The 14,856-nt window shown below is 40.7% G+C and overlaps 1 long non-coding RNA gene across 1 annotated transcript; it reads left to right on the top strand.

Moving 5' to 3' along the window:
• Positions 1–8,742: 8,742 nt before the first annotated feature.
• LOC138104922 (uncharacterized) lies at positions 8,743–11,825 on the top strand. Its single transcript, XR_011148325.1, has 3 exons — positions 8,743–8,987; positions 9,566–9,633; positions 11,222–11,825. It is a non-coding gene; the product is annotated as an uncharacterized lncRNA (long non-coding RNA).
• The last annotated feature ends 3,031 nt before the right edge of the window (positions 11,826–14,856 follow it).

The following is a 14,856-nucleotide window of genomic DNA, read 5'->3' as shown; positions in this document are numbered from 1 at the left end:
ACCTTAAATATCATCTAGTTTCAAGGCCCCTGCCATGGGCAGGGATACCTTCCTTTAGACCAGGTTGCTCAGAGCTCCATCTAACCTGCCCTTGAACACTTCCAGGGATGGGGCATCCACAGCTTCTCTTAAGTGTTCCAGTGCCTCGCCACCCTCATGGTAAAGAATTTCTTCCTAAGATCTAATATAAACCTCCTCTGTTTCAGTTTGAAACCATTCCCACTTGTCCTGTCACTACATGCTGTTGTAAAAAGTCCCTCTCCATCTTTCTTGTATGCTCCCTTCAGGTACTGGAAGGCTGAAATTAGGTTGCCCCAAAGCATATACATGATTGTCCTGTCCATTGGGAATCTTCAGATAGAAGAACCTGGATTCTTGACCAGTAAGTCTCTAGCCCAGGGACTACTGGAGATAGGAAGGAAGGATGTAACAAGGGAGGAGTCACTCCAGAAATGACCAGTTCCTTAGTTCTTCTGCAGGGATCTGCTGTTGTCTCATATCAGAGAAAAAGTGCTGGGCTGGATAGAACTTCTCCACACACAGAGCAGCTCTTCTGCTCTCTACTCACCTGTCACTGGTATTTCTTCCTGCTTTCATCCCCATTTCCACGCAGTTTTACCGTCCCTGGACTCCTTAAAAACGATTGCAAGCATCAAGGGACATTACTGCTAATACGATCATCAATGACTGCTGCTGGAAATCCATGCAGAAATATGTGCTGTGCACAGGGAAGCAGACAGCAACACCACCCAGCTCTCCTTCCCTCTCTCCCTTCCTCCACCTGTAATTGAAATTCAAGGACTGTAACTCCCACTATCTCCTGTCAGGATATTTCCATTCTTTGGGGAAGCTGTTAGCAATAGCAAGCCATACCTTAGCAGCAGCCCTCCCAGAAGTGTACCCATCCCACAGGTGTAAAAACCAATATGTGCAGGTAGGCATCTGATTCTAGCCAAGATTTTTTGGATGTGCAAGAGTGAGGGATAAGAGCAAATCCATGTGCACAGGCTGACCAAAATGACAATGTTTAGCTTGATCTAATTTTGAGACTAATTTTCCTTACAGAAGGGACAGAGGAGAAGTCAGATACTGGAAACACCTCAATCCTTTTAAGACAAGCCACAGCCTTGCGCCTTTGAGGAGTGAGTCTTCCTTTAGTCCCAAGCATTTTGTAGTGACATTTATACGCAAATCATCAAGTCAGGGTCAGGCCAGGTCTGACAGCAGTAGCCAGAGTCAAACACATTCTCATGATCAGCAGGCAAGTCCATAGTGACAGGGCAGGTCCCATGTCAAGCTAGGAGCAGGGGCCACAGCCGGGTGTGACTGAAACACAGCTGGAGCTAGAGCAGAACTCTGCAGAGACTGAGCTGCAGTGGAGCCCCTGAGCAGAACATGTGGGTAGAGGCCCTCTGAGAGGTTGATCAGAGCAGCTAAGGCTCATTAATGCACTCAGGACCCTGACACAGTTTTTCTAAGACATGTGCAATGGGAGAGGTGAAAAAGTACCAAGGAACTTTGGCCTGAGCCGAGCGCTACCCAGCAAAGTAAGAAGCCCCAGCTGTTCCAGCACGGTCCATGCCACAAGAGTGTCAGACAGACTCAGATGTTTCCTGTCCCATCATTTTGCCCCAGAACACATGAAAAACAAGCAAACAATGGTTAGCACCAATCTGCAGTGACTATGCCCAAGAAAAGAGGCAGCCAGCCAATGTGGCATTTGCTTTCCTCACACCCAGAAAAGCCAGCAGCAAACAAACTCTTAAGGAGGGGCTAGGAGGAACATTAAAGGCTTTGAGTTGCAATAGATTTTACAACACTCATTATAAAATTTAGCACAAAGTACTATATTAATAGTGTTTTCATAATGCATGGTTTATACACAAGACTGCTGAAAAATACCTTTGGATTTCTCAGCTTTTGCTGTTTTCAAATTCACTCATAGGATTCTGATCATTACTTTCTTTAAATTGAGTTTCTTCACAAGAAAACAAGCAGCTGGGTGCACCCATGAACTAATGCAGCCTAATTTTGGACAGGTTTTGGACTTGTGATAAGTGACTTTTAAACTTTCTTTACACCCATATTATCGACCAGAGAATAAGAGTCTACACGAGCAAAAACCTTGCTGCAGAGCAAGATCCCATGTTATCTCCAGGAAGCATTTCCTGTGGCTGATCAATCATAACAGCTCCTTTCCAAGAGTTTCTCTGGCAGATAACCTAGGCAGGTATTTCTCCCCCACATAAGGATTAAGAATATCACCCGTTCCTACTCTGTGCCTAATAAGAACAGAGTATGCTGAAGATCTCTGACCCTCTATCAGATCTTACGGAATCCAGCTAGCAGACAAAAGAGAGAAAGAGAGAGAGAGGGAGAAAGAGAGCATGAGTGTCATTCCATAGGAAAACAAGCTGAAAGCAAGAAATACCAATTACATGATAATCACCGCCTAATTAATTTTCACACAGAGGTTGTAGCAGTTCTATTAGAAAAAGCGAAATCAGAAAAATAGAAGAGGTTTTAGGGGATATTTAAAATTACTAGTAAGATACTAATATCTTATATTTCCTTGAAATATGTAGATCAACTGTCTGCATTGAATAGCTTATGCCTTGTCTAAGTCAGAAGAGCATTATAATTTGAATCTTGCATAAGATCAGAGAGAGTCCATTGCAGGGTTGACAACACTACCTGAGCCTTAATACCTAAAACTACTAGAAGATAAATATTATAACTTTATTCAATTGCTCTTTCAGTAACAGAGCAAGGAGAGAGATAATAATAGGGTTATCACTTCATCACATTTGTCAAAACATAAGAGCAGGCAGCTGCTTTTTGAAATCTCCATGTATCAGGGAAGATACAAGTAATTCCTTTACTTTTTATATGTAGTATTTGCCAATAAAAGAACAAAGTGAGAGATCATAATCTTTGGATGTTTCTTCACGTTTCACCTTCAAACTCTAATAGTTTTCTCCTTCCCTACTTCCAAAACATATTATAGAAAATATGGCTGGAAGTGTTCTCAAAAATCAGCTTAATTCCTCCTTTTAACCTGCATCTAGACATAACTGAGCAATACTTGCCTAAAACAACAGCAACTATCTCCCTTAATGATGGAGATTTAACAGCTTTCTCAGGCAATATAATTCAGTGCTAGGGTACCCTTTCACACCTTACCCCTTGATTTGGCCATGAATCTCCTTTACTGCAGTTTAGACCCATTATATTTTGTCTATGCATTGTGAATGCTCTGACAACGAGCTATTACTTCCCAGCAAGCGCTTGAATACCTAAGGAATATTTCTCCTGCCTTTCTTTGGAGTTCACTTTTTCAGACTAAATAAACCTAATTCTGCTTTTGTTTTCCTTCCTGATCACAGTTTCCAGTTATTCTTTTTAATCTCTGCAGAGTACATCCATTTGGACCACATATTTTCTGAAGTATGGTATCCAAAATTGTATGGAACAATCCAGCTGAGACTTCCATTCATCCACATTTTGACATCTCCAGATGTTTTCTTTTGGCTTGGTTTAGTCTTGTGCAAGCTCTGTCAGTGTATAAGGACATGAATATTTAGAAAAAAAAAATAAGGCATCAAGTTAAAAACTGAAGGGTTAACAGGAGTTTGAGAGACACAAACTGTGAGAAATGAATGTAATTACAGTGATAGAAGGTGGTATTATTAGGGATAACCAGAAGTTCATACAACCTTATTTCCTCCTGATTGATGCCCTATACTACTGTAAGCAGTAGAATTCAAAGACTCACCAGGCACCTCCCTCCTTATAACCTCATATCCAGTTCCTTAGAGAAGGCCATCCTCAGTGTGATAATACTTGCAAATTTTCTTCAAGTGCAAGTCCTTCAGTGAATCCCTGAAGTTTGTTCCTCATGCTATGCAAGCCAGGCCAGTGTGACCTTTCCAGGAGCAGGACAATTGCGAAAGCCCCATATACTAATTTCAGTTGGATCAAGCTATAGATATGACATAGTAAAGAAACTATCTCTGCAAATAAGAGGATGAAGACTGAATACCTTGATTGCTGTTTTCCAAATGTAGTTTCAGTGAGTCTCTGAAAAACTGTGGGAAATTGTTATTTCTTGACAGGACCGTCACTGATCCTTCTTCATTACAATTACTGTTCCGCAGTACTGCCCTGACTCCTGAAACTCTAGTTATTTACATTACTCTTCAACCTCACTGAAAGCTGCTGCTCATGAAGAATTGCAGACAGGATTATGACCAGCTACACAAAGCGGAGCTAAAAATAGAGGAGTTTCTTTTAGCAAGAAAATTTTATAAGGCACATGAAGCCGTATCAGTGCATTTGGGAATGGCCTGGTTTTCAAAATAATCTTAACATGGTCACCACTGGATACATAGTAATGGTATTCAAACACAAAATCTGTGTTTTCAGGCCCCTTTCTATAGGCTCTGGGCAGCATATGTGATTCATCGTTCTGTGATAACTTCATGATACGGAAAATGCTCCAGCTACAGTCCCAGGAAGCCAACTCCAGGACTGGCAGAACTTACATCTCAGTTCTGTGATGGGGAGTCCTGCAGCTTTCCGAGCCTCCTTCCTCCAAGAGTCTTCAGACTTACAGTTTTGGGAAACTTCAGACTCTACACATACTGGGGAACCCAAAATTTGGCAATGAGCCTCTTGGATCTCCCTTGAACCTGAGTGATGAGTGACCTCCTTTGCCAGGAATCCAGCAACTCATACAGGAATTCTACAGGACACCTGTGTTACAAAGTAATGAAGAATACTGGTAAAATACTCAGTCTCAACTAAACATTAATTGATCAAAACCTATTTAATTGAAAAACTTCAGCCTAACTTTGATCCCCAGGAGCCAGGTGTTCTCTTTGCCTCATTTCAGTGATGGAGGGGCACTGGGAAGTGAGAATGATGCCTCATATTCATAATTCCATTATGTCAATAGCATAGTGGCCCTAATTTTGTGAGTTTTCAAACATTGCATGAAACACAGCTATAAGGAAAGTTAATATGACTACATTGAACTTTGTCTCTATAAAATCCACTGCTGTCCAAAGTAGTGTCGTTCCATGCATCTTCCACGGTGGTTTTGAGCAAAGATTACAAGCTATTGAACTTCTGGTGTCTTGAGTGCTGCGTCTTCCAGTCTATTCCAAAATCTCATTCCATAGCACTAGATTCTTTTCCCAACCAAGGATTAAAGCCATTAACCATATCTATGTTAGATATAAAACAGCCTTTGGTGAGCTATAGCCCTAATTAGTAATAGAATTAACAGGTATTAGATTAGCAGAATGCCTGCCAGTGAAGTATGGAGGAGATATCATTAAAGAGACAAACTTTTGGCGTGGTTTATGTTCCTCTGAAGTTGATTCCCTTTTTAATTAGTTCTGCCATTATGAGAAAGCTAGCAGGATTCTTCACTGAAAAGACCAGGACAGAGCTGCAGAGAGGTTCATCAATCTTCATGGGTGACAGAGGGACGACAGGGGAGTTTTCTACCAGTCGCTTTCTCGTCTCCTGGAAGCGTTTTGCTGAAGCTGTTTGCATCCCCTCACCCTGTGCCATCTCCCACCTCCCAAATGGTGAATACAGTTAGTGCCACCACTGATGTCACTGTCACCAGCATTCACATGCACACACAGAATTTACTGTGAAATGAGCTCCTACCCAGCCTCATCCCAGATCTCTGAAGCTGGGTATTTCTTCATTCATTTCCCTTCCTGGCAAATTCAAAAACCAATCTGGTTCTATCTAGAAGTTTGATCTACAAAAGGGTAATTTTTTATGTCTCCCAGCACCACAAATTTTCCCTTCCTTTTGCCTCAAATGACTTTTGAAGACCTTCAATGTCCAAGTGGAGTAAGACACTGAATTCTACAATTGGATTCCTGCAGACAGTAGATCTGTCTTTTTTTTTCTTTCTGTCTGCTAAACTGAAGCCACAAAAGACAGCAAGTTGCATTGGGGCATTCTTCTACAAGAGAAACTACCCAGTCATCAGCAGATGAGAAGACGGTCTCCTACAATACTTCCCATTTAAAAGCCTTTCAGACTCTTCTGGCATTTTACTATGTGAAACAGATCCTTCACTGCAGTTGAGTATGTCCTCTCCAAAACATGTGTTCAGAACATCTTCTGATCCTGTCTTCTCCAATACCACAAACCAGAACGTCCGTGTCGATATGATCTTCTAATCATGGCCTCCAGTCAGAGAACCAGACTAGGGAGATGGTGGCGAACAAAAGTGAGCACACCAAAACCATTAAGCAAAGCAAATTGAAACATGCATCAACTAGACCTACACAACTGCATTTATTTCTCTTACAAGACAGAAGAAATTCTGCAGGTCAGTGGGAAAGAAGGAACAGTGGGCAAGTAGTTGATGCACAGAGTGTTGGGAATTAGATGAGCAAAATGTTTTGATTCAGGCCTTTTATCTACAGGCCAGTGGAAGGTAGGATACCACAAGACAAAGCATAGAAGCACTGCCAGCCCTGCAAAATGCAGGATAGGGCTCAGAATACATTTTCCCCCCCCGATCTACACATTACTAATGCAAATTTTTTCTCTCTCGGAAAAATAAACCACAGAGCAAGGTACAGAAAAATGAACTGTTCCAAACCTGAGTAACCCCTCATTCTTTCTTTTTTTTTCTTTTTAAATTTTATTCCTTTCCCTCCCAGTTATATGACATTAAAGAGTTAAGATGAGATAACATTTCTGCAAAACATCTTAATCTGTTAGGTTCTTTGTAACCCAACATTTTATTGAAAATTTGAATCCCATCCATTGTTCCCATATTAGTACCAGGAAACATCAGTAGCCTCCAGAACCTAGCTTACCCAAGATGGGTTCTGAATACCTCAATACCTCAATGGAAACTGGTAGAAAGCAACAGCTATTGTCAAAAGATGACTGAAGTGTTCTGATAGATACCTAATGATTCAGTGCTCAGCAATCTGTAGTAAATATAGTTTAGACTGCCTATCAGTAAAGAAATTGAGGCCAGACAGACAAATTTTTAAACACATATTACCAATGTCATCTACTAACAGAGGAGAAATGATGACAGATTCACCCCTCTTTTCCTTGCATGTTACTGCCAAGAAAATACAAACCAATCCAAAAAGTCCAGCAGGTAGCATGGTATGGATTCATTTTCATGCACACTACAGCTCTCACTTCAGAAGACAAAGTGCTTGGTTGAGGTCCAAGATCCATGCCAAAAGTGATCTCCCTTCACAAGGGAGACAGTGCCATACATTGTTCATTTCTGTTCATTTCTCTGTTTCACTATCCTATGGTAAAATCCTTGACCCAGTGAAGTCATTACAACCTTTGTCAAGGATTTTAATCTTGCCCTATATTAAATATCTACTTATAACTAAGGGAGGCTTTCTTGTGCAAGGACAGAGTGTTCTCAAAGTGCCATCTAAGGCTAAAATAATTCCCCAAGGAACTGGGAATCATCACAAATCTTATTACCTTCTTGTACAGGGCACTTTGAGTTTGCTCTCAGTAACATGAATAGCAACACATATTTTAAAAAAACACATTTGAACATAATGAACATTAAAAACAAAAGTTAAGGCAGTGAAGCCTTAGTAAAGCCAATGGTAATACCAGATAGTGCTACAGCAGAACTCTTACTTAAAAATAGAAAAAAAATGAAATAAAGTAGACTGTTCCTATTGTAAAAAGTCCAAAGCTCCATTTTGGAAAGGCTTTTCATCTTAAACAAGCTACATAGAGCAGTGACTTTACAGTTGACAAAAAACTTTGAAGCAGCAAAACCCTGCCGCATGTGACGAGATGCAGGACAAAATGGTGATGCAAAAATAGAAGGATAAACATGACTAAATATGCCACTCAGAACACAGAAAACTGAGGCAGGTGTTGTCGTAGCTGTCAGCTTTCAGGTTCCTTCTTTCTTCAAATTTTTCAAATCATATCTTGATTCTTCCATAAAAACCACAGAAAAGGACCAGATATGAGACTTTTGGATTTAAATAGATAATTCTAAGTGTTTTGAAAAGCCGTCTAAAACTGCTGTAAATCAGTTTTAAAAAACCCCCCTGCAACCCAATAATCTTGATTTTCTTTCCTATAATTCAAAACTTTGCTTCTGAGAAATTAGTGAAGACAAATGTTTCCAGAGGAAAAAATAATAGTTTTAAAATATTAAAGCCTTAGATAAAACACATAAAAATACAATTAAATATTTTATAGAAATTAAAGTATTTCTTACTTGTAAACAAGTAACCTAGAAGAAATTTTAGCATGAAAATACAGAATTTGAACTTCTTAATGAAGTCTCAGAGGCAAAAGTATCCCAAGTTGTGACACTTCTGTGACAACAGGTCCGAAATGAGAAAATCCCTACCACTGTGAGACTGTTATAAAAATAGCCAGCACTGGCAAGGGACCATCAACAGACTTCAGTAAATGAGGGAAGTACTGGCAAGTTCAAACCTTGACCTCTAGCAGTGATATTCTCGTTTCAAGACTTGGAGGTCTACAAACATATCCACCTATTTCTGTCAGAGTCTACCCTTGCTGCAATCTATCCCTGGGCAGACAGCCAGCGCGAAATCTCTCCAGCACAGAAGCCCCACTTGAGCCATGGGTTTAACAGGAACATAATGAAGGGAGTGGCTGAAAATAACCTGCCCTTACAAGGCAATCTCATTTCAGGATTCCCAGGCCATAGGGAAAAAGCATCTGTAAACAACAGAGTCTCTGGGTCCTGCCTTTCCCATCACCTTCTTCTCCTTGGAAAGGGAAACCTTGAGAAACTTCTGTGAAAACAGCAGTCCCAATGTGGGAAAGAGGACTTTTAGTGGCTTTGTTCTCCCTTGAACTGCCCCTCTATGGCTATGCCAACAATAGGTGAGCAGTGGAGCTCACTTTTTCCCAGTTCTGTACAATGTGAGAGCAGGGGAATGTGTGCTCCAGGAGCCTCTTTGCAGACGGTGAGTTTTTTTCTTTATGCCTTCGTCTTTTCCACTAGCTCGTAATCTGCCCCCTAGCTTCCCTGGGGCCAAAGGGAAGAAGATGATCTTTATATAGCTGTCCTCGGGGACTGGGTGAATCACAGAGTAACATCTAATCCCTCTTGCACTCCGCAACTGTATAATATCCCAGCTGAATATCAAGCCAGGGAAAATAAGTTGCAGTTTTACGTACAAAAATCAGGCAGATATATCACAAGCACAGTGAGAGGAGTTAATCAGTTTCCAACATAAAACTCAAACTGAAAAACTAAACAAAGGAAAAACAACCAGAGACCAGAGAGGGTGCAGAAACCACCTAGGAAGGCCAAGATACCATGCTCTTTATTTTGGCACTTAATTCTTCATAAGTTTTTGAAAAATAATATTCAGTAGTCATTGGGCAAATCTATTGCATGATTTTCTTTTTTTTTTTTTTTTTTTTTTTTTTTTTTTTTTTACTGGAGGGGGCAAGGAGCCATTTTTTTAAAAAAGCTTGGCCACCATGTTTGGTATCTGAGCTATATATCATGCACTGTTTGTCATTTCATGCCACTTAGAACAAATCCCAGCTGGCTGGAATCCTAGTCCTGTGAACTGTGAGTCATGGATATTAAATGACCATCATGTGAGCTCCTGCATGCTGCTGTGTTTAGTGTGTGGCACTGTGAAGTTGTACAGTATCTTATCACAGAAGATCATCAACATGCATGCACAATTTGAGAGGGAGCACTTTCACAACACCACCAAATAAATTATTTGTTTTAGCAAGAGGGAAGAAAGGGGTAGGGATGCATGAAGCTAAAGCAAATGCACAGCATTTATGTGATTTTTAGGGGACCAGTAAGCCACAGAAAATCAGTTGCTGGTTCTGTAGCAGCAGATCTGGGGCAAGAATGGAAAAGATACTGTCTGTAGTGGAATGGTTTGCAAGAACCTTTAAATCTCCTCAAGGAAATCCTGTAGCAGTCTTTTTGATGGGTAATTATAATCCAGTCGAGTCTCATTGAAGTATCCTACCAAGACAAGCAACTGAAGACAAGCATTTAAGAATTTATCTCATAGGAACCAGAACAAATGTTGGGATTGATTAAAATACCAGTCCCAATTCAGAATTTTAAAACAAGCAATGAGATCTTTTTCACTGATAGGGACAATCCTTGCTGTGGTTGGTTTTAGTCTAGCAGAAGCCCAAATTAGAAGATTTACTGAGCAATCCCTTTCATGTTAATGACATGCAGGAAATCTGTGCTACAAATCAGATTGGAAAAAACTTAGTGCTAGGGGAAAGCCTTACTTTCAAAGAATACCATTTCATACCTGGATTGGGTAGGTTTATTCCATCCTAGTTATGAGCTGGGTAAGTTCCTGCCATCGGTGATAAAATGAAAATCCATTTTAGACAACATACAGGAAAACCCTGTAAGAGTTGGATGTGAAAGCCCATTTCCATCTTCATTTGCGTGGGTAAGTTGTTGAGACTAGAAATTGTTGCTATCCAGTCCGAAGTGTTATCCAGTTGCCTTCTGCAGGTTACTGAGATCACATACTGCTATTGAAGGTTCTTAGGAGTCTATGTTTCTGTTTTCAGTCTTGGCTCCAACAAAACTACTTCTCTTGCTGCTTAGTTCCAGCTTAGATCTGTTTTTCTGTCTTTGCATGTGTTTTTCTTCCTGGTAGCAGCTACCAGCTTCTTCCCACTATCCCAGCAGTTTCCCCTACCTTTGCTTATGTATCTACCACGTCATAGCAGTGTAGTTAGCTCTCCTTAGGTCAGCAAAGCCAGGCATTCACAGCTTGCACTTTCTAACAATTTTCAAGCACTGAGTCTTTTAAAATGTATTATATTTCTTGAATTCAGCATCAAAAACTTTGCATTTGAAGTCTGTTCACGGGCCAAAAGAGACAGTTAAAACTCACTACTGATTTTTGTACAGAAGTCCAGGGTTTTAGAGAAATAAATATGACTTGAATCAGATTAGGAAAATCCATTCAAATTGATCCAGACTTAATCAAAATCACCATTATGAAGACATCAGTACGTTCTATCAGAGAAAGATTAAAACTGTTAATGCACTGAACTCAAGTTACTGTGACTGTCAGGGAGAAGTCAAACACGATGTTGGGTAGTATTAATAAAAACAGCATGTTAAATATACAACTATGTCACTACAGCTAGCTCCAACCTTCCCTGATTTTTTGTTTTTTTAATATAGGGGGATATTTTAAAAATGCTGTTGAATTTGAAAGAGTTTAAGAGAAAACATCTTCAACTATGAAGAAGATTTCGTGGAAAGAAAAGACCAAGAGGAAGCAGGATTATTCATGGACATATGAATGGATATTTGATAAGAGATAAATCAGTCTTATCAACCCACTGGGAAGACCACAAAGTAATAAAATAAAGCATTAACAAGGAAAAATGCAGATTAAAAATTAGAGAAACTTTCATAATTATGTGAAGGCAAAATAAACCCAGATGCAAATGCAGAAACAAGGTGCCAGAAAAAGCTATGCAATTAACTTCACAGAGGATGTTAAAGACATCGATCTGTGGGGAGTCACTTCAGTATAATGAAATCAGATCTTTCAAGATGCAAAGACATGAACTGTGGAATCCACTCACTACCTTCTAACCCAAATCATCAGAAATAGCTTTGGTGAGCTAAACATTATGTTGTTACCAGATGTCCCCATTTATTACAACGCAGTTTTCTTGAAATACATGGAACAGACTGAAAAGTACGCTGACAATGACCTCGTTACCTCAATGTGACAGCAAGGCCACACATGGGAATCTGAATAAAAGTCATTGCTATTTTTCCAGGTCAAATCTTTCTTTTAATTCAACCTGTTTTAGTGAAATGATTTCAAAACTGTTTTTTGAAAGCACACTGAGATAAATTCTCTAAGGAATTTTAATGAATAGATGTGCTTTGCTTTCTTTCTAGCAAAGATTAAGGCTTTTGCATAAGGGTTGGAAGCAGTTTTACAGTCGGGGAAAACAGAAGTCCCTGCTGCTCCCTCAAAGAGAGCACAGGCCTGTTAGTCTGATTCTGGTGTTTGGAAATAGAAATATTTTCTTCTTTTCTTTACACAACTGTGATGACAATCTGTAAGCCAATGTACAACTAAAGTGTCTCCAGAAATTACACTGTTTGCAAGAAATGCATTTTAAACTTATTATAATAGTGTACTCAAGAGCTTGAAATTTCCATGCCCACAGGGCAATGTAGCACTACATTTGTGATTTGATGTCACAAGCATGTAGACTTCAGTGTTACAAATACTCTTCAAGAAAACATTTAATTTTTCTCTCCAGGGAAAACATTAAACCCTACCTCAGAAAACTGTACAGAAGGAAGGAAATTTGGTTTGAGATGGCCATGTTTTGGCTTCCAGTCACCAAAATCAAATCCCCTCCCCATATGTGTTCCAGCTTTAGCTTCATAGTCCTACTGCTATGAACCTAAATAATAAACCCAGGACATATTTTACCCTTTAAACTATATACCCATTTGTAACATTCCAGGGAGTTTTTCTTATTTTCCAGGATTCTGGAGGTCCATGATTACTTATGGTTTCTAAGGAAATAAGGTTTAGATGATCACAATCTGCCCATTCATACATTTCTCTTTCCTTCTCTGTTTTGAAACAAGAGTATTTTTATCCACATTTGACTGGATGACGAAGATATCGAAGATAAAACACTTCTACAAGTTTTTCATTTGGGTAAAGGAACAAGAACTAAGTTGGTTCTTCCAAAGGGATCCGGCCACTGTGCACAGCCAGAGATGGGAGCCAGGTGCCCAGTCAGCATGTGTGTATTGACAGGGGAACCAGCACGTTGCTTGGTTTCACCCTCGCCACATCATGTGCTGCCACTCATCCATCTGGTCAAGTAAAATTCCCTTCACAAAGCTAGGACATCAGAAATGATCCACAAAAAACCTGCTCCTCTTTTTGGAGAATCATGTGGATCCCAGGCTCTGGAAGTACACTGCAGTGCAAGATAAAACGCTGCCGAAGTCACACAAGTGATGAGACCTTAGGATTGCTAAAACAGAGGCAGATATCCATAATTACCTAATACCCAGCATTACCGAGGTCCTGCAACAAAGACTCACCCAGAGCACATGCAGGGGTGCTTCAGATCTCTGTTTCTCAGCCAGAATTCATCCTGGTGTGCTCGGCAAGGCCCTGCTCAGCTTGGACTGCAAGCTAAAGGTCTAAGTACCCACAGAAGTGTCCTTCCCAGTGCTGGGCAGTTCAGCACAGTGGGAACAGACTGAACTGTGGCTTTGTTGCCTCAGCTGTCATACTTTGTTTGAAAGTAGTTCAGTTATGAATTCCCCCTGCTTCAAACGCATACAGCTCATCGTAAGAATCAATGCATATACAGAATTTGTTTGTACCTTGTTCTGATCAGCCTCAGGTTGTGCTGGGGGAGGCTTAGACTGGATATTAGGAAAAACTTATTCACTGAGAGGGTGGAACAGGCTGCCCAGGGAAGTGGTGGAATCACAGTACCTGGAAGTGTTCAGAAACCATGTGTATATGGACCTTAGAGACATGGTTTGGTTGTGGGCCTGGCAGCGTTAGATTACTGCTTGGCCCTTTCCAACCTAAACAATTCTAGGATTCTGTGATTCTATAGGATCTAGAAAGATTGAAATCAGTTGAGCAAAAATGAACTGGAGAGAGGATTTACAGAACGGGATTCCAACAGGCTTAAAAGTGCTATCTAGCCAACTGTCTAATTAAATAACGTGGTATTTATCTTCACATTTGCCCTGTTAGGTTACAAACCCCTGCAATTCTCACGTTTTACACACACAGCATTGAAACACTATCTGCAGTGTACATACCCACACATGAACCCTTCAAATTCAGAGGAGGAGAGTGGGCACTTAGACAGCAAGAGCTGCCTAAGCAATTTCAGCCGTCTGCCATATGATGGGATCAGCTCCTTTCTGGGAAACTGGCAGCACATTAACACCATGCAGTGAGTCTGGAGCTGGCTCTGGCATCCAGAGTGTAGGCACAGCCTTGGTCACAGGGCTGAGAGAAGAGGGGGAGCTGAGACTGACAGCTGCATTACTGGGAGCTGAAGTGACAAAGGCTAAAGGTGAGGGTCAAATTGCTGTGGGAGCAAGTGTCACAGTATCTGGTTTCAACCAAGCAAATTACCTAGCTGCACTGAACTCCCTTACACATCCAGCATGTTTGTTAACATACTGATTTCTATCCACTTCACATACAAATGTGCCTGAAAATCATCAAACTCAAAGGATGGGAGTTAATTTTTTCAGTCAGGAGAACTGTGCAGAAAATCACTCTTAGCTTAACAGAAAGACATTTGCAGATCCAAAGGAAAAGAAATAGCATCTAATTTAACCAAGAAGAATGGCCAAGAGACAGTCTAGAATGGGTTTTGGGGTGAAATAAAGTGTTTAGCAAGAACCTCTTCAAGACTCTTGCTCTAAAATTTATTGTGTTTCACTCGGGTAGAGACTATATGAATGGGATAACCCTTTCAGTGGAAGCACGTTAACTTCAGCAAGTTAAAGGGGCAGGGTCATGTATTGGGTGGGGCTGAGCTGGAGTTCATTTCCCCACAGCAGCCCTGACAGTGCTCTGCTCTGCGCTGGGGGCTGGGAAGGTGTTGATGACACACCAGTGCTTTGGGTCCTGCTGAGCGGCGCTGGCCCAGCAACAGTGCTCTCCAACATTCCCCACTCACCAGTGGGCTGGGGATGGGAGGGGACACAGCTAGGCCAGCTGACCCAAATTAACCAAACGGATATGCCGTACCATAGGATGTCAGCTCAGGTATAAAACCCAAGTAAAA

This window comes from Aphelocoma coerulescens, chromosome 2, assembly GCF_041296385.1.
Source record: "Aphelocoma coerulescens isolate FSJ_1873_10779 chromosome 2, UR_Acoe_1.0, whole genome shotgun sequence".
In the NCBI taxonomy this organism is placed as follows: Eukaryota; Metazoa; Chordata; class Aves; order Passeriformes; family Corvidae; genus Aphelocoma; species Aphelocoma coerulescens.
The sequence above is the reverse complement of the archived record's forward strand: the minus strand, read 5'-3'. Positions and strand labels throughout refer to the sequence as shown.